The 25,531-nt window shown below is 46.3% G+C and overlaps 1 protein-coding gene across 1 annotated transcript in view; it reads left to right on the top strand.

Annotated features, from left to right (window-relative positions):
* The window catches only part of LOC139267193 (dystrobrevin beta-like), an 843,282-nt gene that overhangs the window by 783,787 nt on the left and 33,964 nt on the right, over positions 1-25,531 (top strand). The gene's annotated exons all lie outside the window — the stretch shown is intronic.

Below are 25,531 nucleotides of genomic sequence, written 5' to 3'. Positions count from 1 at the left end.
TATGGTAGTTACCGCGCATGCACAAAGATTTGAATGGGACGCTCATTGGGGGAGCAGACCGCGCAGGAGGCAGTGCAGCTTACTGTGCACGTTGAAAGTTGTCTCAATTAAGCAGAATTAAGATATTTGTGAATTAATCCAAATTTGGCCTCAACACTTGACAATATTAAGCAGCTGGAGATCAACCTGCAACAATATGGCAACAAAATAATTTTTCCAATTTAGTTTGACTCCAGCTGTTCTAGAACTATTACTATGCTGACATTTCATTTGCAGGCTGTCTGACACAGGTTCACTTTGAGTCTGATCTTGTGTATGACAGCAGAACTCTGATCTATAGTACTAGCCCATCGCAGTTGCTTCACAACACCATGAAACAAACCATGCTGCCATCTTTCCTTTGCCTGAATAGGCACTGATTACGTGAGCTTAATGAAGTTCTCAGTGCAGTGTTGTGCCGTTGAGAGGTGTTTTGCTGTTGATTCCTCCACAAACTTCTGGAGTAGAACTACATTTGCAGTGTTTGAATTTGTTGTAACGGCACACGTATTGAGTATGAAACCACATCATCAAAATGTACAAACATATTTGCTCTGTTGGGTCAGAGTGAAAACTATTTGTTCATTTCCAGTATAACTCTTTCTCGCAGTAACTTCTGCTCCAGCCCCACCACTGGTCCCTCAACCATCCCACTTTGTATCGCTTTGGAGACAATTCCTTCCTTGCAAATGAGGCCTTCATCATTCAGGACCTCACTGGGCCACCTTGATCAAATTCATCAACATCCTGAATGACTGCAAATGTAGTGCATTTTCCCTTCTTGGCCTCCTCAGCATGTCCAAGGTATTTGTCAAGATCAACTACAACACCCTACTTGTCAGTCTATCACCAAGTGACTGCTCTTGCATGGTTTCAATCCGACCTTTTCCAATACAGTCAGTATTGATTGATCCTACTTCTGTCAGAAACCTGGCTTACCAGCAGTACACTGGTGGCTCCTTTTTCATCGAAGACTTCCTGTGTAAATGTAGGTTCCATCATGTGTTCCACCTAAATCGCCATGGCAGCAGCATGGCTCTCATTGCCGAATCCCATCTCAGGTGCTCCCTTGTTCTTTGGACAATTATTCCTCTTTTGAGCTCCTCACCCTCTTAGATCCCTCTCAACTTTCATTTAAAGTCCTGTGGTGACTGTCTTGCCAAGATTGCCTCAGACTTTGCAATGAGTGACTGCTCATCCTTGTCTACTTTAACTTCCACCTTCATTCCATTTGCTCCGTCTCCTCTAACTTTTCTGAACCCCTGCCCACACTGAATCTCGCCTTTCAAATCAATTCACCTGCACAGATTCTCGGCCATCTCAGATTGCCCTAGAAGGCTCCTATCTAGGAAACGAGTCCAGGAGATCACTGTGGCCCTAGGGCTTTTATTACCAACAAGGGCATCTCACCCATATACTTGGCAGCCCACATTAGGGCACTAGGATACATGGACCTCTTTTTTCTTAACGATTGAGACAGTTTGTATAGCTATCGCTTCTCCCCCTCCTCCTCCCTGCACCTAGACACCCCAGCTCCTCTGCCATTGTTAGCACTGGAGCTTTTGTACTATCTCCCCCCCGCGCTCTTCAAGCTTATCTATTTCATGAAACATACAAACAGTGATAGACAGTGATAATCCATCTAGCCTGTCCCACACAATTGGGCATTGCAACATATACACTCCACCTCCCCCCCCTCTCAAAATGATATGATCTCCCGGGAAAGGTAAAAAAAATACAGATTAAAAAACCCAGGCCAATTTGGGGCGGCGGCGGGGGGAAGGGGAAATCTGGGAAATTCCTCTCCGACCCATCTAGGCGATGGAAACTAGTCCAGGAGATCACTCTGGCCCTGAATTCCCTGCAGTATCTACCTTCTATAGGAAGTGATCTCTGTCCCAGCCAGAAACAGCACCTGCTCTCGCTTGAAGGAATTCAACGAATCAGCATCCATCGCACGAGACGGCAGTCTGTTCCATAGGTCTAATATTCTCTGGGAAAAGCACCACCTCCTGACATCGAACCAAGATCTGGCCTTATACAACTTAAGTTTGGTCCTCCCTAACCTATTCAATTGAAACAAACTGTCAACTGGAACACAATCTATTCCCTTCATTATCTTATAAACCTCAATCAAATCATCCCTCAGGCTGCGCTTCTCTACAGTGTAGAGATCCAACTCTTTTAGTCTATCTTGATAATTGAAATGCTTTTAACTGGGAATTAGTCTAATGGCCATCCTCTGCACTCTTTCCAAAGCCTCAGCATCACCCACCATGTGAGGAGACCAAAACTGGACACAGTATTCCAAGTGTGGCCTAACTAAGGTATTGTACAAGGACAAAATAGTACGCCTTGTCTTATACTCAATTGCCCTATGGATACACCCCAACACCCTATTTGCTCTAGCTATCGCTTCACAACACTGCACGTGTACCTTTAAAGATGTATGCACTAGAATGCCCAAATCTCTTTCTATCTTCACATTCTTTAATGCTTTTCTGTGAAGGGTGTTGAATGTTGAGCATTTGCCCTGCCCACATGCATAACACTGCACTTATCCAAGTTATACATCATCTGTCAGTTATGAGCCCAATCTCCCAACACATTAAGATCTGCCTGAAACAGACAAGTGTCGTCTACAGTCCTGACACTCGCACAGATCTTAGTATTATCTGCAAATATGCAGATCCTGCCTCTGACACCTACATCCAGATCGTTAATAAAAATAGTAAAGAGCAACGGTCCCTACGGAACACCATTGGTGACAAGTCTCCAAATAGATCCAAATCCATCTGTAACTACTTTTTGCCTACGTTTCTACCTGCCAGTTCTCAATCCAGCTCAATACATTACCCCTTGTACCAGAGGCTTGATCTTCTAGAGAAGCTTCATGTGCGGTACCTTATCAGAAGGTTTTTGGAAGTCTAACTAGACAATGTCTACTGGACTTCCTTCAAGCATCTTACCTATTATTGATGTTAAACTAATGGACCTATAGTTACCTGAGTCTGTCTTGTCACCTTTTTTTTTAAAGATCATAGAATCATAGAAATTTACAGCACGGAAGGAGGCCATTTTGGCCCATCATGTCCGTGCCGGCCAACAAAGAGCTATCCAGCCTAATCCCATTTTCCAGCTGTGGGTCCATAGCCCTGCAGGTTACACCATTTCAGGTGTATACCTAAGTACTTCTTTAGGGCCCAATTTTGGCCATGACTTGCATCAATTTTTTTGGAGTAAGTTTTTTCTGGCATAAGTTAAAAAATTCCATTTTCCCCAAAATATTTGCTCCAGAGTAAGTTGTTAGGTACAATTTGTTGTTTTTTTTTCAAAATGGAGCTTTCCCAGACACTTACGCCAGTTTTGGCCATTTAGAAACATAGACACATAGAAAATAGGTGCAGGAGTAGGCCATTCGGCCCTTCGAGCCTGCACCGCCATTCAATGAGTTCATGGCTGAGCATGCAACCTCAGTACCCCATTCCTGCTTTCTCGCCATACCCTTTGATCCGCCTAGTAGTAAGGACTTCATCGAACTCCTTTTTGAATATATTTAGTGAATTGGCCTCAACAACTTTCTGTGGTAGAGAATTCCACAGGTTGACCACTCTCTGGATGAAGAAGTTTCTCCTCATCTCGGTCCTAAATGGCTTACCCCTTATCCTTAGACTGTGACCCCTGGATCTGGACTGCCCCAACATTGGGAACATTCTTCCTGCATCTAACTTGTCTAAACCCATCAGAATTTTAAATGTTTCTATGAGATCCCCTCTCATTCTTCTGAACTCCAGTGAATACAAGCCCAGTTGATCCAGTCTTTCTTGATATGTCAGTCCCGCCATCCCAGGAATCAGTCTGGTGAAGCTTCGCTGCACTCCCTCAATAGTAAGAATGTCCTTCCTCAAGTTAGGAGACCAAAACTGTACACAATACTCCAGGTGTGGCCTCACCAAGGCCCTGTTCAACTGTAGCAACACCTCCCTGCCCCTGTACTCAAATCCCCTCGCTATGAAGGCCAACATGCCATTTGCTTTCTTAACCGCGTGCTGTACCTGCATGACAACCTTCAATGATTGATGTACCATGACACCCAGGTCTCGTTGCACCTCCCCTTTTCCTAGTCTGTCACCATTCAGATAATAGTCTGTCTCTCTGTTTTTACCACCAAAGTGGATAACCTCACATTTATCCACATTATACTTCATCTGCCATGCATTTGCCCACTCACCTAACCTATCCAAGTCACTCTGCAGCCTCATAGCATCCTCCTCGCAGCTCACTTTGGCCAGCTAAGAGTTACTCCAAATCCACTTAGGTCAGCGTATGTGGCCAGTTCTGAAAAACCTTGCGGGCAGTTAAGAAATCGGCACAGGTAGGACCTGCACCAAGCAGCAAACATTCAATATAAAAGTTCAAATAGCTACATAAAAATAGGGTAAACAATTGAACAACAATTAAAAAATTGTATTAAATCCTACCTTTAGTTGAAATCAGCCGGGGAAGGCAGCAGGCCGGGTCGGGGTGGGGGAGAGGGAGAGGAAAGGCTGGTCTCGGTGGCATCTTTATAAAGTAGAACTCAAACTGGTTTGTTGTTTGCCCCTCAGTTGACCTTCATAAAATGGGACTGCACATGGTCTTCATAGACAGCTTGTCTGTTCTCTGGAACGGTCCTTTGACACACTGGACACTCGTAAACAAAGTGCTTCACAATGTGCTGCTCGAAATCAAAGTCCTCCAGGTTGAGCGGGAAGACGACCTCACACACTGGGCACTTTTGGCTGTCAATGATCTCCTCTTCGGTGTCCTGTGAATTCTCCTTGATTAATCCGTGTCTTTCTAAATGAAGATTTATCCTGTCCTTCAGAATTTTTTCCAATAATTTTCCCACCACCGAGGTTAGGCTGACTGGCCTGTAATTACTCGGTCTATCCCTTTCTCCCTTCTTATACAAAGGTATCATATTAGCAATCCTCCAGTCCTCCAGCACCACACTTGAAGCCGGAGAGGACTGGAAAATGATGGTCAGAACCTCTGCTATTTCCTTTTCAGCTTCGCTTAACAGCCTGGGATACATTTCATCTGGGCCTGAGGCCTTATTTCAAAGCTGCTAAACCTCTTCATACCTCCTCTCTCACGATGCTTATTTCATCTAATATTTCACACTTCTCCTCCCCGATAGCAGTGTCTGCATCGCCCCTCTCCTTTTGAAAACAGACGCAAAGTATTCATTAAGAACCATACCTACATCTCGCACCTCCAAACACAGATTACCCTCATGATCTCTAATAGGCCCTACCCTTTCTTTAGTTATCCTCTTGCTCTTAATATATTTATAAAACATCTTTGGGTTTTCCTTGATTTTGGGACACATTAGCCTCCTTCCAGTCGACAGGAACCATTCAGCGTGGATTAAGCTATTAAAAATATAGGCTAGGGGCTCGCACAGAAACCCACCTCCTACTTCCTTGACCCCCTTCCCACCCCAAAACCTGATCACTCAACTCCCTTCCCTGGCCACAAAGCTGACAAAAGTTGTCAATGTCTCATTGCCATTTTCACTATCAAAGCCATCACCTTTATCCCCAATTCTCAAGAAGCCTACCCTTGACTCAGATACTCTCCCCAACTATCATCCCATTTCTAACCTCCCTTTCTGACCCAAGATATTTGAATGTGTCCTCACCTCCAAGCTCTGTGTTCATTTTTTTCTCGACAATCTATTCAAATCAGTCAAGTTTTCATCTGCCCACAACACTGGAACACCCTGATCAAATTAATTAACATCCTACATGACTACAATTGTCCCTCCTTGTAAAAACAAAAATCAGATATTAATCAAACTTGACTTAACATGTTGACAGGATTTGTGATGGTCAACTACAGCATCCTCCTCCTCAGTCCATCTCCCAAGGGACAGCTCTTGCTTGGTTCCAGCCCAACCTGTGTCAATACAATCAGTGCATCTCCTGCGTATTCATTTCCAGAGTTCTTCAAGGATTCAACCTTCAGCTGTCTCAGTCCCACACTTTGGAACATTCTCTCCACTCCTCCAACCCTCTAACCCTCCTCCCCCCTGCACAACCTTTAAAAGCCACCTCAAGACTGATCGCTTTAACGAAGCTCACCGTCAGCTTTCAAACTCTGCCATAAGAACATAAGAATTAGGAACAGGAGTAGACCATCTAGCCCCTCGAGCCTGCTCCGCCATTCAATAAGATCATGGCTGATCTGCCACAAAAGTCCGAGCAATTGTGAAGCAATTTTCTATGATAAAGACATAATTGTTGTTGCTGTTATAACTTCCGGTTCCTGTGGATCAGAGTGGATACTCTCGAGATGTTCTGATGAGAAAAATTTGGGGCTCACTTTTCGCCACCATTCTGCACCTTTTTTTGGCGTCCGCTGGGCTCAATTTTCCTCTTTGCCGATTTTTGGCGCCCAGGAGGCTTAACGACTGATTGCACCGAAAAAAAAGGTTGGAACTTTCGCCAAAGTAACATTTAATTTTGGCACTGCAGTACCCAAAGTTAAATCTGGGGGTGGAGCTTCAAGTCTGTGCCAAAAGCTGAGGATGCCAGGGTAACAAGAGACACACTGAGGGAGGTTGCCAGGGTAACGAGAGACACACTGAGGGCTGAAGCTCCACCTGCCTGCGAGTTGACGTTCCATGGCCAGGGCTTGCAGCGGCAGGGGAACAGAGGAGGGGGGCGGGGGGAGGAATTGCCCTGGATTGCAGCAGGATCAGGAGGGATAGGGAGGCCTGGGATTGAAGCAGGGGGGCCAATTGGCCCGGGGTTGAAATGGAGCTGTGAGTAGGGGGGGGGGGAGCGTGGGGCAGTGGGGGCAATCGGCCCGGGGTTGAAGTGGGGCCGAGAGAGGGGGGAGCCAACGCCAGAACAAGTAAGTAATCTTTAATGTAAAGAAATGCAAGGAACGTACTAAACATGATCATTATAAACTATCTTTATGAGCAATACTAAACTGCAAAGAAACAGCTCCAATACAAACCTGAGCACCGATTTCCTGAACTTAACGAAGGATTTTTCTGATCAGTACTTAAGGCCACTCTGTGCCATCCTTAAAAAAATTCGTGTTGGGGAAAATCGCTTAAATGGCCAAAAAAACGATACGGAAATCAGTTTTCACCCAGACCTGCGGCAAAAAAATCTGGCACACAAAAAATCCGGTGCTGACGGTTGCCGCCGGCGTACAAACTTTGAGGAAAGTTGCAAAATCAAGATTGCTCAAAAAAAATCAGCAGACGCCAAAAAAACAGCGCCCACTCGTGGCAAAAGTTGAGCCCGCTGTTTTATTTGGAGCAAACTAAAATCTGCAAGTTTTGCCAAAGTTTCTGCGCCATCATAAACTTTTTACGGCCGTTTTATTAGTTCCTGGTTTTTTTGACGTCACTGGGATGCCAGCTGTCGGCAGTGCCATTTCTGACCAACTCGGATTTTTTCACCGTTCTGAAAAACCTTACGTGAACTTAAGAAAATTGGCGCAGAAGATCAAGTTCCACGGCCCGGGATAGCAGCGACAGGGGTGGGGGGGGGGGGGTGCCTTTCGGCCCGGGATAGGAGCAGCACCGGGGCTCTACAACTGTTTATGTCTTGCTGCATCTTGTATGTTTCACTTTGCAGTCTCAGCCCTTCAGTGTGTCCCTTTTTACCCTGGCAACCTCAGTTTTTTGGCGCAGACCTTAAGCTCCACCCACAGAGCTTAAGGACAATCTGCACCGCTCCAAAATGAAAGTTTATTCTGGCAAAACTTGCAACTTTTTTTTTTGGCGCAGTTGGCCACTAAAAAATCGGACGTACCTCTACAACTGCGCCAAAAATCGGCAATGTGGAAAATTGGCCCCCATATCAGCTGCAGTTAATGAATTTTGGTGGTGATGCGGGCCAACTTCTATTTTCGGATACTCTCCCCGCTGGTGGTCCTTGTCTATCTGTAATTTAATGCGAACTTAAATTGTTGATCAGGGTGATCAGTAGCAATAGTGTTGGACTACCAACCAAAATATTTGGCTCTTTTGTGCCCCGATGGGCAGTAAATGCTGTTTCTGGGCGTAATCCTGGGCATCCAGGATTTACCGCCTGGCCGGTAGATTCGGCTGCTTGTTAGCGCCGACGCAAAAACTTACGCCCCGCTGTCCATTTTTAGTATGATGATGACATCAGTCATCATGCAACGCTGCACTATCACCCCAGATGGAACTTTCAGCCTTAACACCTCATTTAACGACCGCCCCAGGAAACGGTTGAAAAATCCAGGCAGTCTCAGGGTGCAGCAGGCGGTATTGGCCGGAGGATCAGACATCATAGTTGTCAGTGACTGCTACGGTTGCACACAGCACGCTGCGTGAGGCTCCAAATTGCAAACGGCACTTTTATGTGCCATGACAGTTTTCTTACATTGTCAGTGAGAGATTTCAATGGGGGCAATACTAGTTCGCCAGTGTATCATGCTGGTTGCTATTGGCAGGCGGCTTCAAGCTGGAAGAAGAGTTTTTGGCCACGGATTAGAAGAGGTCGCAGACATCATGGGAGGAGGCCTTACCCCCCATGGGTTTACAGGGACCATCGCTCATACCTCCAGCTCTCTGAGGCGCAGTGCATTAGAAGACTGTGCTTCCAAAAGGAAGTGCTGACAGAGATATGCCAGCTTCTACACACAGATCTACAGCCTACCAGCGCCAACAGGACTGCACTGCCTGTCGAAGTGAAGGTGACTGTGTCGATGGCCTTCTTTGCCTCCGGCTCCTTCCAGGCAGCAGCAGGGGACATATGCAGCATTTCTCAACACCCTGCACAATAGCTGCATTCGCCAGGTTACAAGAGCTCTGTACGCCCACAGAATGGACTTCATAAGGTTCCCAATGTGCAGGGACAGCCAGAATGAGAGGTCTTTAGGGTTTGGAAGAATTGCAGGCTTCCCGAAGATTCAAGGAATCATTGACTGCACACATGTCGCATTGAACATAATAACATAAGAATTAGGAACAGCAGTAGGCCATCTAGCCCCTTGAGCCTGCTCCGCCATTCATCAAGATCATGGCTGATCTGGCCGTGGACTCAGCTCCACTTACCCGCCCGCTCCCCATAACCCTTAATTCCCTTATTGGTTAAAAATCTATCTATCTGTGACTTGAATACATTCAATGAGCTAGCCTCAACTGCTTCCTTGGGCAGAGAATTCCACAGATTCACAACCCTCTGGGAGAAGAAATTCCTTCTCAACTCGGTTTTAAATTGGCTCCCCCATATTTTGAGGCTGTGCCCCCTAGTTCTAGTCTCCCCGACCAGTGGAAACAACCTCTCTGCCTCTATCTTGTCTATCCCTTTCATTATTTTAAATGTTTCTATAAGATCACCCCTCATCCTTCTGAACTCCAACGAGTAAAGACCCAGTCTGCTCAATCTATCATCATAAAGTAACCCTCTCATCTCCGGAATCAGCCTAGTGAATCGTCTCTGTACCCCCTCCAAAGCTAGTATATCCTTCCTTAAGTAAGGTGAACAAAACTGCATGCAGTACTCCAAGTGCGGCCTCACTAATACCCTATACAGTTGCAGCAGGACCTCCCTGCTTTTGTACTCCATTCCTCTCGCAATGAAGGCCAACATTCCATTCGCCTTCTTGATTACCTGCTGCACCTGCAAACTAACTTTTTGGGATTCATGCACAAGGAACTCCCTGCCGGAGGAGCTCAGGCCTTTTGCCTGGAGCACGACCCATCTCCTCTATCTGGGAGTCTACCTTAGCCCCGACGAGGGAGCCTGGCCGGCGAACTGGCAGGAGCTGGAGGCCAAGGTCGCCACTCGCCTAGGGCGCTGGACAGGACTGCTCCGAGTGCTGTCCTACAGGGGTCGAGCGCTAGTCATAAACCAGCTGGTGGCCGCAATGTTGTGGTACCGGCTGGTCACTTTGACCCCTCCCCCTGCGTTTGTCGCCAAGATACAGAAGAAGCTGGTGGACTTCTTCTGGAACAACAGGAAGCACTGGGTCTCTGCTGCGGTCTTGAGTCTCCCGCTTGAGGAGGGCGGTCAGTCGTTGGTGTGCGTCAGCGCCCAGCTCGCGACTTTCCGTCTTCAGACCCTGCAGAGATACCTTTACGTCGAGCCCCCTCCTAGGTGGTGCGCTCTGGCGAGGTATTTCTTCCGCCAGCAGCGCGACCTCAATTATGACACGCAGCTCCTGTTTGTGAACTTGGGGGGTGCCAGGACCGCCCTCCGGGAGCTGCCTGTCTTTTACAGGGAACTCATCAGGGTCTGGAACAAAGTCTCCACCAAGCGCAGCTCTCCGCCGGCTGGAGTGGCGGCCGTCCTGCAGGAACCGCTGCTCGGGAATCCGTACCTCCACAGCCGAGGTTTTATGTGGCGGTCGGAAGAGAGGGCTGTGGCTGGTGAGGTGACCAGGGTCAGGGACCTGCTCGATGGCGGAGGAGCGGGCTGGATGGCGCGAGACACGCTGGCGCGGCGCCTAAATTCTGCCAATGTCCGCCACGCGGCCGATGCCATCGAGTCGCTAAAAACAGCTCTGGGCCCTGACTCCGTTAGGTGCATCGAGGAGGCTCAAGCACGTGGGGAGATCCCGTCCGAACTGACCCCCGTCCAGACGGAATTCCTCATCGGTGCCAAACCCCGGAACCTCCCTCGGGGGCCGGCGCCTCACAACTTGAGCCGCCTCGGGGAAATCCCCTCCGTGCCTTTCAGTTCCGCGCGGAGGGGTTTCCTGTACGGGCTGCTCCTGCACACCCTCAACTTTGCCATCCTCGCCGGCCGTCCGGACACGGCATGGCGTACCATCTTGCCGTCCGGAGGAGGCGGGGGTCCCCGATGGAGGGCACTCTACGCAGGGGTCCTCCCACTATTCATCGGGGACTTGGCCTGGAGGGTGGTGCACGGAGCAGTGCCGTGCAACAAATTTTTAAGCCGGTTCACGGACTCCCAGGCCGCCTGCAATTTCTGCGGTCTGGAGGAGTCCGTGTTCCATGTTTTTATTGAGTGCACAAGGTTGCAGCCCCTGTTCCATTATTTGAAGGGGCTGCTCCTGAAATTCTGGCTGCACTTCAGTCCCACTCTCCTGATCTTTGGGCACCCTGTGCGGAGGGGAGCGGGTAGGTCCGAGGGCCTCCTCGTAGGACTGCTCCTGGGCACGGCCAAGGGTGCCATCAGCCGGTCCAGGCAGCGGGCGGTCGAGGGGGTCGTTCAACCTGACTGCCTGCCTCTCTTCCGCTCTTACATCCGGTCCAGGGTGTCCTTGGAGATGGAGCACGCGGTGTCCACCGGTACGCTCGCGGCCTTCCGCGAGAGGTGGGCACCGGAGGGACTGGAGTGCATCATCACGCCCGGCAACCAAATTTTAATTTGATTTTACGTTTTAAAGTTTAATTTGTTTTAATTGCCGGTGCTTTTAGTGTCCCCCTTTCCTTTTATAGGGGGCACTGGGGAAAATTGTGATTTTAGTGCCCAAAAAAAAAACCAAAAAAAGAAAAACACAAAAAAAAACAAAAAAAAAAAAGGGGGGGGAAAAAAAGGGCCTTGTAAATGTCTGGAGTGTCACCCAGGTCGGGTGGCACCGTTTAATGTTTTATGTTTTTGCAGGTGAACTCCAAAAAGAGTTTCATGCACAAGGACTCCCAGGTCCCTCTGCACCGCAGCATGTTGTAATTTCTCCCCATTCAAATAATATTCCCTTTTACTGTTTTGTTTTCCAAGGTGGATGACCTCACACTTTCCGACATTGTATTCCATCTGCCAAACCTATCTAAATCTCTTTGTGTCCTCTACACAACCCGCTTTCCCACTAATCTTTGTGTCATCTGCAAATTTTGTTACACTACACTCTGTCCCCTCTTCCAGGTCATCTATGTATATTGTAAACAGTTGTGGTCCCAGCACCGATCCCTGTGGCACACCACTAACCACCGATTTCCAACCCGAAAAGGACCCATTTATCCCGACTCTGCTTTCTGTTAGCCAGCCAATTCTCGATCCACGCTAATACATTTCCTCTGACTCCGTGTTTCTTTATCTTCTGCAGTAACCTTTTGTGTGGCACCTTATCGAATGCCTTTTGGAAATCTAAATACACCACATCCATCAGTACACCTCTATCCACCATGCTCGTTACATCCTCAAAGAATTCCAGTAAATTAGTTAAACATGATTTCCCCTTCATGAATCCATGTTGCGTCTGTTTGATTGCACTATTCTTATCTAGATGTCCCGCTACATCTTCCTTCATGATAGCTTCAAGCATTTTCCCCACTACAGATGTTAAACTAACCGGCCTATAGTTACCTGCCTTATGTCTGCCCCCTTTTTTAAACAGAGGCGTTACATTAGCTGCTTTCCAATCCGCTGGTACCTCCCCAGAGTCCAGAGAATTTTGGTAGATTATAACGAATGCATCTGCTATAACTTCCGCCATCTCTTTTAATACCCTGGGATGCATTTCATCCGGACCAGGGGACTTGTCTACCTTAAGTCCCATTAGCCTATCCAGCACTACCCCCCTAATGATAGTGATTATCTCAAGGTCCTCCCTTCCCACATTCCCGTGACCAGCAATTTTTGGCATGGTTTTTGTGTCTTCCACTGTGAAGACTGAAGCAGAATAATTGTTTAAGGTCTCAGCTATTTCCACATTTCCCATTACTAAATCCCCCTTCTCATCTTCTAAGGGACCAACATTTACTTTAGTTCTTCTAAGGAACCAACATTTACTTTATTGTGAGCATCATTACACAACGCAGAGGTATCATCAGAGATACCACTCCCTAAATGTACAGCTGGTCTGCGACCACATGCAGCGCATCCTGACAGTGAATACTCACTATCCAGGGAGCGTACATGATGCTTTCATCTTGCGTGAGAGCAGTGTCTCACGAATGTTTCAGAGACAAAGGCAAGGGCAGGGCTGGCTGATCAGGGGTAAAGGTTACGCCCTAGCCACTAGCTCATGACCCCCCTCCGGAACCCCACCACAGAAGCCGAGCAATGCTACAATGGGAGCCATGCAGCCTCCCACAACATCAGCGAACAGACAATTGGGGTGCTCAAGCAGTGCTTCTGATGCCTGGACCGTTCTGGAGACAGCCTTCGATACTCCCCTCAACAGGTCTTCGAGTTCATTGTGGTATGTTGCATGCTGCACAACCTAGCTATCATGAGGGGTCAGGCATTGCCTGTGGGGGTTGCAGGCCCATCTCAAGAGGAGGACGATGAAAATGAGTCTGGCGAGGAACCAATTGCAGAGCCATCACAGCCACAAGGTGTGGAGATGCTGCCACAGCAAGAGCTGCACGTTGCCAGATCATAATTGACCGGTTATGGGGAAGGTGGTGATGCAGCTAAGACTCGCGACTCTGAGCCGCCATAAAGGCACATCTACACTGAATTCTGGAATAAGATACATGACACCAATGGCAAAGGTCAAAGAAACATTTTTCTAAAAATTAATAAGATACAATGCCCCCCCCACCAACAGCCCCAAACGATGCAATGATCAATCAAAACCAAACTAAACAATAAACTGCGTTCTGCAGTAAATCATTCCAAAAGAAGTAAATTGTTAAGAGACAACTATTTACACGGCGCTATATAAATGCAAGTCTTTGAGCTCAACTTTTGGCCTGAGTTGCTCCTATTTTTTTGGAGCAACTAGTTTAGAATGGAGCATCTTAGAAATTGCAATTCTCGGCATTTAGTTTGCTCCAGTTCTAGTGAGTAAGAATAGTTTCATTTCAGAACAGTTTTTTCAAAAGGGGGCGTGTCCAGCCACTTACGCCTGTTTTGCAAGTTTAGGCAGCGAAAACTCACTCCAAACTAACTTAGAATGGAGTAAATGTAGATTTTTGTACGCTCAGAAAAACCTTGCTTACACTTTAGAAATTAGGCGCAGGGAACGAGAGATGGGGTGGGGGGGAGGGAAGTTTATAAACATTAAACACTTCACTTTTACAAATAAAGAGCCATCATCAACAATAAATGATAAATAAATCAATAAATCAACCAATAAATCAATCACTATAATGTTTTGAAAATGATTACACCATCCCACACTATAACTATTTTTTGATGTAGTAAATTTGCTAATATACCGTTGACATGCCTAATCACAACTGACTATCTCAGCCAGTTCCTCCGAACATACGTCTTGGATTACAAGCTTACTGTTTCATACATTGCTAAATCAAACGTGCTTCAGAACTGCCCCTCCTTTACCATATTGATTGCTTTTACAGAATCCAAGGTAAACTAACACATAGAAACATAGAAAATAGGTGCAGGAGTAGGCCATTCGGCCCTTCGAGCCTGCACCGCCATTCAATGAGTTCATGGCTGAACATGCAACTTCAGTACCCCATTCCTGCTTTCTCGTCATACCCCTTGATCCCCCTAGTAGTAAGGACTACATCTAACTCCTTTTTGAATATATTTAGTGAATCTACACGCAACAGGTAGGTGGAGATAAAATCTGCATAAAGTATTTTAAAACATCCAGTAATACAGGATCTTTACACCCTCACATGATTTTTGTATAGTTTATCAAATTATTTGAAGCTGTCTGCACAACAATACATTCTTAGCTTTGACATTGTAAACCCCCAAATGGCTGAGCCACTGTGAGAAAGCTCATTGTAATTGCTTCTTCAGAAATTAATGCAACAACACACCACTCCATGGGGTGGGGGAGAACAGACACATGTTTAGGAACAAGCCCATCCCTTTTCAAATAATCTCAACTCCAGAAGCCCAGCTTTTCCCCATACCCTTCAATCATTTTCTCTCCAGAAACTTACCTTAAACTCATTGCTCTCTCTCTCTCTCTCGAGCAACTTCTTCCACAATGTCATTACTCTTTGTGTAAATAAATGCTCACTGACTTCCCTCCTTGTTCCATGATACAATAATAAGGCATGGATTTGGGATGGTGCAGGCTTGATGATTCATGTGGCCCTTTCTCATTCCAGACTTTGTTCTTTATAGTACTTCCGGCTGAACACGGCAGGCACTGTTCCCGCAGGTCGCAGCGGGGAGCCCTTTCGGCCAGGGCTAGGGACGGTGTGCTTCGGTCCCCTCCCACACAGCCTGCACAGATTCGGGGGCGAGGAGCTACTGCACATACGCGCACACTCTACTGCGTGCACACTCTAGCGCGCATGTGCAGAGGTCCCGGCACTGTTTTCAACGCCGGGACCTGGCTCCGCCCCCCCGCTTCTTGTGCTGTGCTACGCCGAGGGCCTTCATCGTTCCAGCTGCAGGGAGAATAGCAAGGTAACTTTTAGGCACGGTTTTTGTTCTAAAAAGTCGGTGCAGCTCACGGAGGTGCGCTGTTCTAAGCGGGAGGCAAACTTGGGCCCTGTATTTCTTCTTTATATAACAGTTACTATATTCCAACTAAAGTAACTCACTGATTTGAAGTCATTCAGTGACTTGCTTTTGTTGGATTGTAGTAATTGTTATATAAAGAAGAAATAAAGACTTGCATTTATATAGCGCCCTTTATGACCTCAGGACGTCCCAAAGCACTTTACAGTCAATGAAGAATTTTTGAAGTGTCATCACTGTTGTAATGTAGGGATGGCCCCCGGGCTGTGAGCACCATTGGAGCAGGCCGGTGAGCGGAATGAGTAGTGTGGCGGCCTACCACTCCTGGGATGCAGCACATGCTGGAGCAGGAGAGCGACGGCAGCAAAGAGGGCAACTGGATTGGACGTCACCGAGATCCAGGTCGATGAGTGGGGCATGGGCAGGTACAACAGGAGCGAAGGAGCAGCGAGAGATTGTAGAGGGACATGATCAGGGCCCAGGAGAGGCATGAGTTCGGGGCCCAGAAGAGGCGAGGACATACAGCGATATGTGTGCGCGTTCGGTCCGTGCAGCAGAGCTGGTCTCCAGTTGTCTTGGTAAATCCTTGCCACTGGACCAAGACCTAGCTAATTGAAGCCTGTGTGGTGGCTGGTGTGCAACAGCCACCACACGTTAAAAAAATCCAAGCACAGGCATCTTCCACCCTTCAAGATTTAGTTCGGGACCTGGAACATTAGGTCCTTCATTGAAACACCTGTGAACTTTTTGGCATGGAAGCAAGTCATCCTCAATTCGAGGGACTGCCTATGATGATGATGATGATTTACATGTCTACTCATTGTACAGCTATGCATCAGCACAAGCTTCTGCTACCCCTTACTGGCTCTTTGACAGACATTTCCTGCCCCTTCCCTTCATCCCCCTCCAATACCTGTTTCTCCTCCTCAATAAGGCCTCAGTACCTACAGCAAGGCTGTTAGAGGGCTGCTGTGTTGGGGGGGCAGACAATGCAGACGGCGTCTGAGGATGCCCTGAACCAGCTCTTGGCCTGGAAGGCTCGACTGCAGACTGCTGTGCCTCATCATCGGCGGAAGCAGCCACTGGTGGCTGGGGTATGTATCGTGTATGGTGCATTGTTGGGGAGCCAGTGGTGGGAGCTGGAATTCTGTCATCCTGAGGAAGCACAGCACCTTCCATTTCCTGGGAGCCACTTATTCTCTGACGGGGCTGGGCCTCAGCATCCGGAGTGCAATGTGTCTCCACAACTCGTTGGACAGTGGGAAACGCAGAGAGGATGGCAGCAGCCATCGACCACATCACACCACATCAAGCTGCAGCGTAGCTTGAGCCTGCAATGCGCTCAAGGCTGCGACGTGATCAACGGCACATGCCATACACTCTGGAACACCACTGTCACTGCTGGAGGCCATCAGCTTCTGTGTGTGGGCAATGATGGCCTCGCTGGAGTCTTGAGTTTCACCGACAATGCATGACGCTCCCTCCGCAACAGTTGCAGAAAGCTTGTCGTTGCTCTCTGGAATCCGACCCAATGCACCCATGAGCTCACAGTACCCTGGATATTTCCACCAAATTCAGTTCCATGTGTGCCTGTCGTTGAGCAGACCTACTTTGCTGACTCACCCTCTGGAGAGCTGGTCTGCAAGATGCCCCTCTTGCACTGTGTTGCTGTAGGCGACAGGGGCCAGGAACCTCCGACTCCTCAAACCCCAGGAAATTGTCATCATCCCAAGATGTCGTTTCTTGAGTCGGGGCATCTGGTGGGCTCTGCAGCTCAGTCATCTGAGTTGTCTCAGCAGCTTCGTCATCACCGCCATGGCCAGATGTCGATGCATCACGGGAAGGCTTGTGCGATTGTGACTCATTCTTCTGCAAACACAAAAAAACATACGTATGGTTAGCAGCGGGTGGGCGGGGGGAGGTGGGGGGGGGTGGAGGTTGGCAGGATGATGGGAGGTAGGTTGTATTGCACATCTTCATTTGAAGGCCCGCCGCCACTTCATTATACGTCTCAATGCAGTCTCTTCAGTCGCGCAATCCATTTATATTCCCTCACTACACGAAGGGGGCTCAGCATCGCCCCTGGCAACTGTCCGAGCTGGTGTTCCTATAAGTGCCAACATCCGTTCCTCAATTTCAGTGACAGAATTTGAGGTGGATCCCACCTGTGCGCAGCTGCTCCCTTGTGTTGTGAGAGTGCTTCAACTGCAGTCAAGGTTCAGAAAGGGTTCCTCTCCTGTTGTGCCACATATGCTGAACATGCTTCATTAGGTGAGCCTCTGTGGATGTTCTAATGACTTCACTTCAGTCTGTGTGGATGTTGCATGAGCTTTGTGAGCGATTGTTAGGCGGGGAGAGGGATGTAACATAGGGGCCGCAGGTGATGTTTATGAAACCCATAGCAGCAGTGGGAGTGTATTGCAAGGAAGGTTCTCAGTGATTATGTGCGTCGATCATGAGGAGCCAATGGGTAGAGAAGTTATCCTTCACCTTTCTTATGTATTGTGAAACCCACGCCACAGACTGCAAGACTTTTGAGAGGGTCCATATGTATGAAAGACTTTGCAAAGTGTCTGAGATTCATGATGGAAGGATAGGAGGCATACAGAAATGTGAGTGGTACTTACCCTGACAATCCTAGTAAGGTCGAGCTTTTTCCGACATTGTGTCCCAGTTCTGGGCACAGTGTCTGTTGCAGACACCTCCTGGGAAATCTCCTTTCACAGCCTTTTGAAGATTGGTGGCAGCGGTCTGGCTCCCCCAGCAAGATAGAGTGTACTAATACCTCAGTGGCCTCATGTGAGAAGCGCCTGGCACACTGCCTTCCCTCCTGCTCCTCCATCTCTGCAGAAGTGGCTGAAGTGGTGCGGTTCATATGTGCATGCACACAGGAAGCTGCCGTGCCCAAATTAGCGTTTGCACCTGGGAAAAAGAAAACTACGCATGCGCAAAATGACCGCATCCTTTACTGTGCGAGTTTCGGCTTGGGCGCACAAAGTGCAACGCCTGAGTTAACGTCAGTGCTCCTCCATCTTAAATTTTTACCGAATCTTGCAGACGAGGGCACAAACTATTTTCAGGCGGCATCTTTACTGCCCCGCCGTGATTAACGCCACAAAATCGCAAAAGCCCAAAATCCAGCCCTTTTAAAGAATTCAGATTCCAGCCTTTCGGCTGAAACCAAAGTTACACACAAGTCTGGGCATCCAGAGTATGCCAACCTCTCGGCTGAAGGAGGATGTGCGATGGGAAACGGCTGTGTGGAAAAGTAAAAATATCAGATATTAATCACACTTGACAAATGATTTCCTTTTTTTAGTCTGTGCGTTTCTTTTAGAAAAGAACAGGCTGGGAACCTACGCGTGGCCACCCACGTGTCTGAATAATCTTTCCTTGCATATTAATTTATATTTCCTGGCAGCGTATGCATTGCAGACATTAAATTTCCATCTCGGTGTAAAGAACGCATTATGACATTAATGCCAGACCTGACAAAGTGACTTGCTGTCATTAGAATAATGGGATCCTTTTGAAAATTGGCACACTGGAAAGTTGGATATATGTCCACAAATGCTGAAATGTCATCTGACAGATTTCAACAGACTCGAGGTGTTCAGCAGGTTTCCTGAAAATTTCTATTGTGCGGTTGACATTCATAATTCATAAATGTAGCTAGGTGTCTGTTTCAGTCAGCAGCAGTATCAAATTACCAATAAACCACATTCTGTATCAATTTCAAAGGTTAAAGTCGCAGTGTTACATAAAAAGTTATGGTCCAGTTATTGTATGAAAGCAACAAGGTTTTCACATCATATTGGCACAAGAAAGACAGTGTAACTAAACAGTAAAATTACTAATCTGATGATAAATCCCAGTAAGTCGTGGGAGACCTCCTTAAGGAGAGAGTTTTACACTACTTTACCTTCTCATCTACTGCAATATAATTGCAATCAGTGTGAATAAGTTCTCTAAATAAGGTTATTTTTTTATCTGTGTAGCAAAGAATTGACTGACTAAATTAAAAATGTAACCACTATTCGGACACCGTTGATCAGTTATATGGATAGGATACATGCTTACTTGCATGTGTAGAATTTTGTTTTGCCTTATTAGACAGAGAAGCAACACCTATATTAAAACTCAGTGTTGCAAGTTCACACTGTTCTAAAACAGGCATCAGTGTCATTCGTTACAAAAGTATTCATCCTTTTAAATGTCTATTCTAAAAATAGCAGTTTTATGCAGCTGTCTTCATGTTATTTTTAAAACATTTTCTTTGCGTGTGTTTTTTTTAAGTCTCTTCAGTTAATGAAAATGACAACTGTGAGTAAATTATACAGTAATTTGACGGATCGCACCACGCAGAAATTTACACGCATGTATTTAGAAATTCAGTGTCTTGTAAAGATGCTTGTCAAATCCTGCTTTTGGTTTGGAAATGGAGAAGAACCAGAAGAGCCCCACGTCAGCTCCAACATGATGACATTTCATATCGGTAATTCACTGATGTGTCCCAATATGATTTAAATGATTCTATTGCTCATTTGTTAACACTTCAAGTGTGCTGGTCCTAATAATCGTTACCTTTGCACTAGCTGAAATTAATTGGTCATTCAGTAAGTTTTCATGTTGGGAAGGTGATATTTGGTCATGCTATTTAAGCACCATTTATGTCTGCATCCAGAGAGAACCCATTTAAGCTTGCTCTGAATGTTACTCACATTAAAGATTGAGCTGCCCATTTTCTATTACTCCTGGGTGCAGACCTGTTCTGAATGTTGCTAGCAGATTATTCAATTTTTACCAGCTTCAAAATACAAAAATATTCTGTGCTAATAGGGTGACGTCAGGTTGCTAGGCGACTGCAATGCCTTTCAGGATATACTTGTATGTTCCACAGTCCTACTGGCTAGATATTTATTTTTACTTGGCAGTAAACCCATTGTGAGATGAAAACCTTGTGAGAGTAGTATGTTTTCTTACTGCATTGGATCCAGAGTTTGGTCTCTGGAACTGTTTACCTTCTAGTTTTTACACTGAATTATGAATTCTAAAAATATACCAAAGCATGCATCTTGGCTTTAAAAGTATCCTTAATTTTTTTGTAATTATCATCTTGTTAGGTATTTTTCATTTCTTTGGTTATTCGCAATTGAACCAATGGATTTGGTTGAACGAAAGTTTCATCAGTACATTAGGTTCACGCTATTAAAGAAAAAATAAGCATACATTTATATAGCACCTTTCACATCCTCAGGATGTCCCAAAGCACTTGTCAGCCAATGAGTTGTGTTTTTTGAATTGTCACTTTTACTATGTCGGCAAATGTGGCAACCAAATTGAGTACAGCAAGGTCCCGCAAATAGCAGAGATAAGCGATTTTTTGTTGTGTTGATTGAGAACTCCCTTGCTTTTTTTTGATTCGTGCCAGTGGAATGTTTAAGTCTACAGGAATACGTAGCTACTGCCTCAGTTTAATATTTGAACCAAAAAATGGCATCTCTGACAAACAAAGAAAGACTTCTATTTATATAGCAGCTTTCACGACATCCTAAAGCGCTTCACAGCCAATGAAGTATTTTTGAATTGTAGGAAATACGCAATAATGTAGAACTCCCTCAGTACTGCACTATAGTGTTAACCTAGATTATGTGCTGAAATTCTACAGTGGGGTTTCAACCTGTGACCTTCTGACTTAGAAGAGAGAGTGCTACCACTGTGCCAAGCCAAAACTTTAATTGCGAGATAACTTAAATAACAAAATAATTGTTCTTTAAACATTTGGGGTATGGTAACAAACTGTGCAGGCCAGATAGACTGTAATCACCAGCAACGTTCCCTCTAAGCTGCACGGTCTGCTGGTCCCTCACAGCCCGGAACTGGCTTTTCAAAAGTGAAATTTTGCGCATGCGCAAAACTGTGAATGGGCCACGCACGCATCCACGAGACCGCGCACCCCAAAAAAATTAGGGGGTACATTGATCGCCAGTGTATTTTCGACTGCTGCATCTCTGGAACTTTGCTTTTAAATAGTTTGGTGATTCATCTCTCATTGCCTTTGACATCTCGAAAACTTTAAAGGAGTCTCATAGGCCTCAAGTTTCCACACGATAAAAAACGGGCGCCCCTCCGAACTGGGCGCCCGTTGTTCGCGCCGAAAACGGCGCCGGAAAAAAAACGCGCGATTCTGGAGCGTTCTGCAGCTCCATGTCTGCTTGGCGCGGTGCCCAGGGGGGCGGAGCCTACCACTCGCGCCGATTTTGTAAGTGGGAGGGGGCGGGTACTATTTAAATTAGTTTTTTTCCTGCCGGCAACCCTGCGCGTGCGTGTTGGAGCGTTCGCGCACGCGCAGTGTGAAGGAAACATTGGCACTCGGCCATTTTTGTAGTTCTTTGTAGCTGTTTAATTTTTGAACATTTTTTAATAAAAGCACATTGCCATCAGCACATCAGCACTGAGGCTTCCTGCAGCAGTGAGAAGGCTGCAGGAAGCCTCAGAAAGTTGAGGCAGTCGTTTCCCGTCGGGAAATGGCTGCTGAACTTGTGAGGCTTCCTGCAGTCTTCTCACTGTCTCCTTCCCCCCCCGCCCGCTGTCGGGAACGGCTTCCTCCTCCCACCCTCCCCATGGGAACAAATGGCTGCCTCCTCCCCCCCCCCCGCGGGAACAAATGGCTGCCTCCTCCCCCACCCCCGCGGGAACGAACGGCTGCCTCAACTTGTGAGGCTTCCTGCACCATTCTCCCTGGCTGAAGCACTTTCACACAGGTAGGGAGATGGTTTATTTAATCTTTTCTTTGCTTATAAATTTTTATTCAGGTTGGATTTATTTGTATAATATTTGTATAAGTATAAATAAGGAATTATTATAGAATTTAATGACTTCCCTTCCCCTCCCTCCCCCCCCCCCACCTCGTTCCCGACGCCTAATTTGTAACCTGCGCCTGATTTTTTAATGTGTAGACAAGGTTTTTTCAGTTCTACAAAAATCTTCACTTGCTCCATTCTCAGTTAGTTTGGAGTACGTTTTCACTGTGGAAACTTTGAAATCAGGCGTCAGTGGCCAGACACGCCCCCTTTTGAAGAAAAAATTCTGTTCCAAAGTGAAACTGTTCTAACTGACTAGAACTGTAGAAAAAAAAATGTGGAGAATTGCGATTTCTAAGATAGTCCGTTCTCCACCAGTTGCTCCTAAAAATCAGGCGCAAATCATGTGGAAACTTGGGCCCATATTGTGTACTTCATAAACTGTCCCACCAAGCTTTGTCCATAACTAATTAGTTTCCTTTCAAGTTGGTCTACAAATGCTGTAGTTGACATATTTTCCATTAATTTATGGCTCTGTCCTCTCTCCTATTGTGTTCCTTCTTCACATCAATGGCATTCTTCACTTACCATCCTACCTTATTTGCATTTCTGGCTCAGAGACATGAACTATGTATAGCAGACATCTCAAAGCACTGGAGAAGTACCACCAATGCTGCCTCCACAAGATCCTACAAATCCCCTGGGAGGATAGACACACCAACGTCAGCGTTCTCGCTCAGGCCAACATCCCCAGTATCGAAGCATTGGCCACACTCGAACAGCTCCATTGGGCAGACCACATCGTCTGCATGCCCGACACAAGGCTCCCTAAGCAAACGCTCTACTCGGAACTCCTACACAGCAAGCGAGCCCCAGGTGGGAAGAGGAAATGTTTCAAGAACATCCTCAAAGCCTCTTTGATAAAGTGCAACATCATCACTGACACCTGGGAATCCCTGGCCCAAGACTGCCCAAAGTGGAGGAAGAGCATCCGAGAGGGCGCTGAGCATCTCAAGTCTCGTTGCTGAGAGCATGTGGAAATCAAGCGCAGACAGCGGAAGGAGCATGTGAAAAACCAGACTCCCCATCCATCCTTTCCTTCAACCACTGTCTGTCCCACCTGTGACAGAGACTGTAATTCCCGCATTGGACTGTACAGTCACCTGAGAACTCACTTTTAGAGTGGAAGCAAGTCTTGCTCAATTCCGAGGGACAGCCTATGATGATGATGATTTATGCTTATCAACTTTCTTTAGATTGCACACCCTCAGCAGCCATAATCCACTCACGACTGAATCATATCTTAATCTCTTCCAGGCCCGTTTAAGGAGCAGTGAAAATGTTCTTCTTTTCTATATAGTACCCCTGAAAATCTACAGCTATAACTTCAGCAGAAGTCTGCTGGAATGGCCAGAAACGAGGCTGGGTTCCAGCCTTCCCCAGAGTTTCCTCGATGGACTGTTGGGGGCGGAGCCTACATAGCCATCATTGGTAAGGTGAGCAAGGTCAGGGATGGGGAAACCGAAGTCAACAGTTCCTGTGTCCCAGACTGGCACCGAATTGGATAAGCAGAGGTATGCTTGGTCAGGAAAACATGATCATGTATACCTCCTCAACCATCCATGGTGATGAGACCCTGGAAGATTCAGGAAAATGTAAAATTTTTAACGCAGCTCCCTAAAATGAAAGGGGGCTGCAGGAGTACCTATAACTTATTTTCAGGAATGGGTGGCACTCCTGCCACCCAGCATCCCTCCCCAGCCAGGCAATCATTGGCTGAAAATCCTGGTCTCTTCGGTGGGCCTCGAGACATGGGTGCCTGTCAATGGCAGGGAAATTAGAGTTTTCTCCCAATCCCAGAAAGTCTGCCGGGGTCAGTTGTGGAGTTTCCCAAATGACACCTTTCAGTGCTAAAGCTGAGATATGCCCCATCATGGATCTTCAGCACCAGTCCTTTCATGTCTCCTGCAAGCCTAACCAACAGCTGCCACTTAGAAAAGGCACTGCCTTTACCCTTCTTCATTATTCTTTTTCAAGACCTCAGAATTGTGGAACTCGTTACTTTCCTACGTCTTTCGTTCCCCTTATGTTCCTAAAGGCTTTAAAATACAAATTTGGCATTGCATAACCACTACTTTCTGATTTGCCTCAACTTCCACTTTCAAGCTTGGTGATATCCTGCGCTCTGGGCCCTGGCCCTTCACCTTGATTTCTCATTGTTTTTGCATCATGTGCAGTAGAGGGTCTCATGAATTTCCCAAAAATGTTCTTAGTGATAGAATCCCCCTGATCTCCCAAAAAATTGGGAAGAGCAGATATGCAAAAAAGGGTTATTAATCTATTTGTGATTTCAGGTGGTTTCCAATACACTATTAGGCCCCATACCATATATGATCTGACAGTACTTCCACTTTAGCAGTACTAACATTTTAGCCTTTAGCAAAATTGCTTCAGGCAAAAAAAAACACAACACCGGAAAGAGTGCAGTGAGGACTGTCGTCCCTCTGTATTTTTGCCTAGTTAATGTGACCTTTTCACGGGTCAGCACCAAGTTAGTTCAGTACAATTACTTTTCTGAATTGAGTCCAAGTTAGAACAAATGCAACTCAATGGGCTGTAGATTAGTCTTGGTTTTATTTTAATTAAGTCTGCTTTGATTCGGAACAAAAAGCACAAGATTGTTGGGCACCTAACTGTTCTCATTAAATTTTATTCAGTCTGGGCATTTTAAAGATGTTAACGATGAATAGTTAATTCATAAGTGTGATAAATAGGCAGAATTTATAGGCAGCCCTGTTTATATGTTGTGTTATGGTAAAGTTCAATGTTACAAGGTCAATATTTCTTATGTCGAGGACTTCTGCCACAGTCTTCTGGCTCAGAGGACAATATATTTTGTGGTGTAGAACTGAATCAGGTCAGTTAAGCCCCAGATTTGATTCCTCATCTGTGTTGTGTTAGTTGATATCCACTAGAGTCAGAGTTTAGCCATTGCAGCATCTGAGATGAGGCCACGGAAAAATTGACCAGGGTTGCTGCTTATGATTTTATCCACTGTATTCATAAAACATGGTCACTTGAGTGAGATCCCAGAACACTGCTAACATCTATGGAACCATACTGCAGCATGAGCCACTATCTTCGGGAGAAAAATAATCTGAGGTAAAAATTGGAGATATGGCTAATAAAAACTCTGTTTGACAATCTTAATTTTAAAGCAGGGTCCAGGATTAGGGTCTTTAAGTGCCTTATCCTAGAACTGTCTTGATTTTGTGGATAATAGAATTGACTGTTTTTATCATATATTCTTTTAAAATAAGCCTTTTAATTTTACATTACCGTTACACT

Source organism: Pristiophorus japonicus, chromosome 7 (assembly GCF_044704955.1).
Source record: "Pristiophorus japonicus isolate sPriJap1 chromosome 7, sPriJap1.hap1, whole genome shotgun sequence".
NCBI classification, from domain to species: Eukaryota; Metazoa; Chordata; class Chondrichthyes; family Pristiophoridae; genus Pristiophorus; species Pristiophorus japonicus.
The sequence above is the reverse complement of the archived record's forward strand: the minus strand, read 5'-3'. Positions and strand labels throughout refer to the sequence as shown.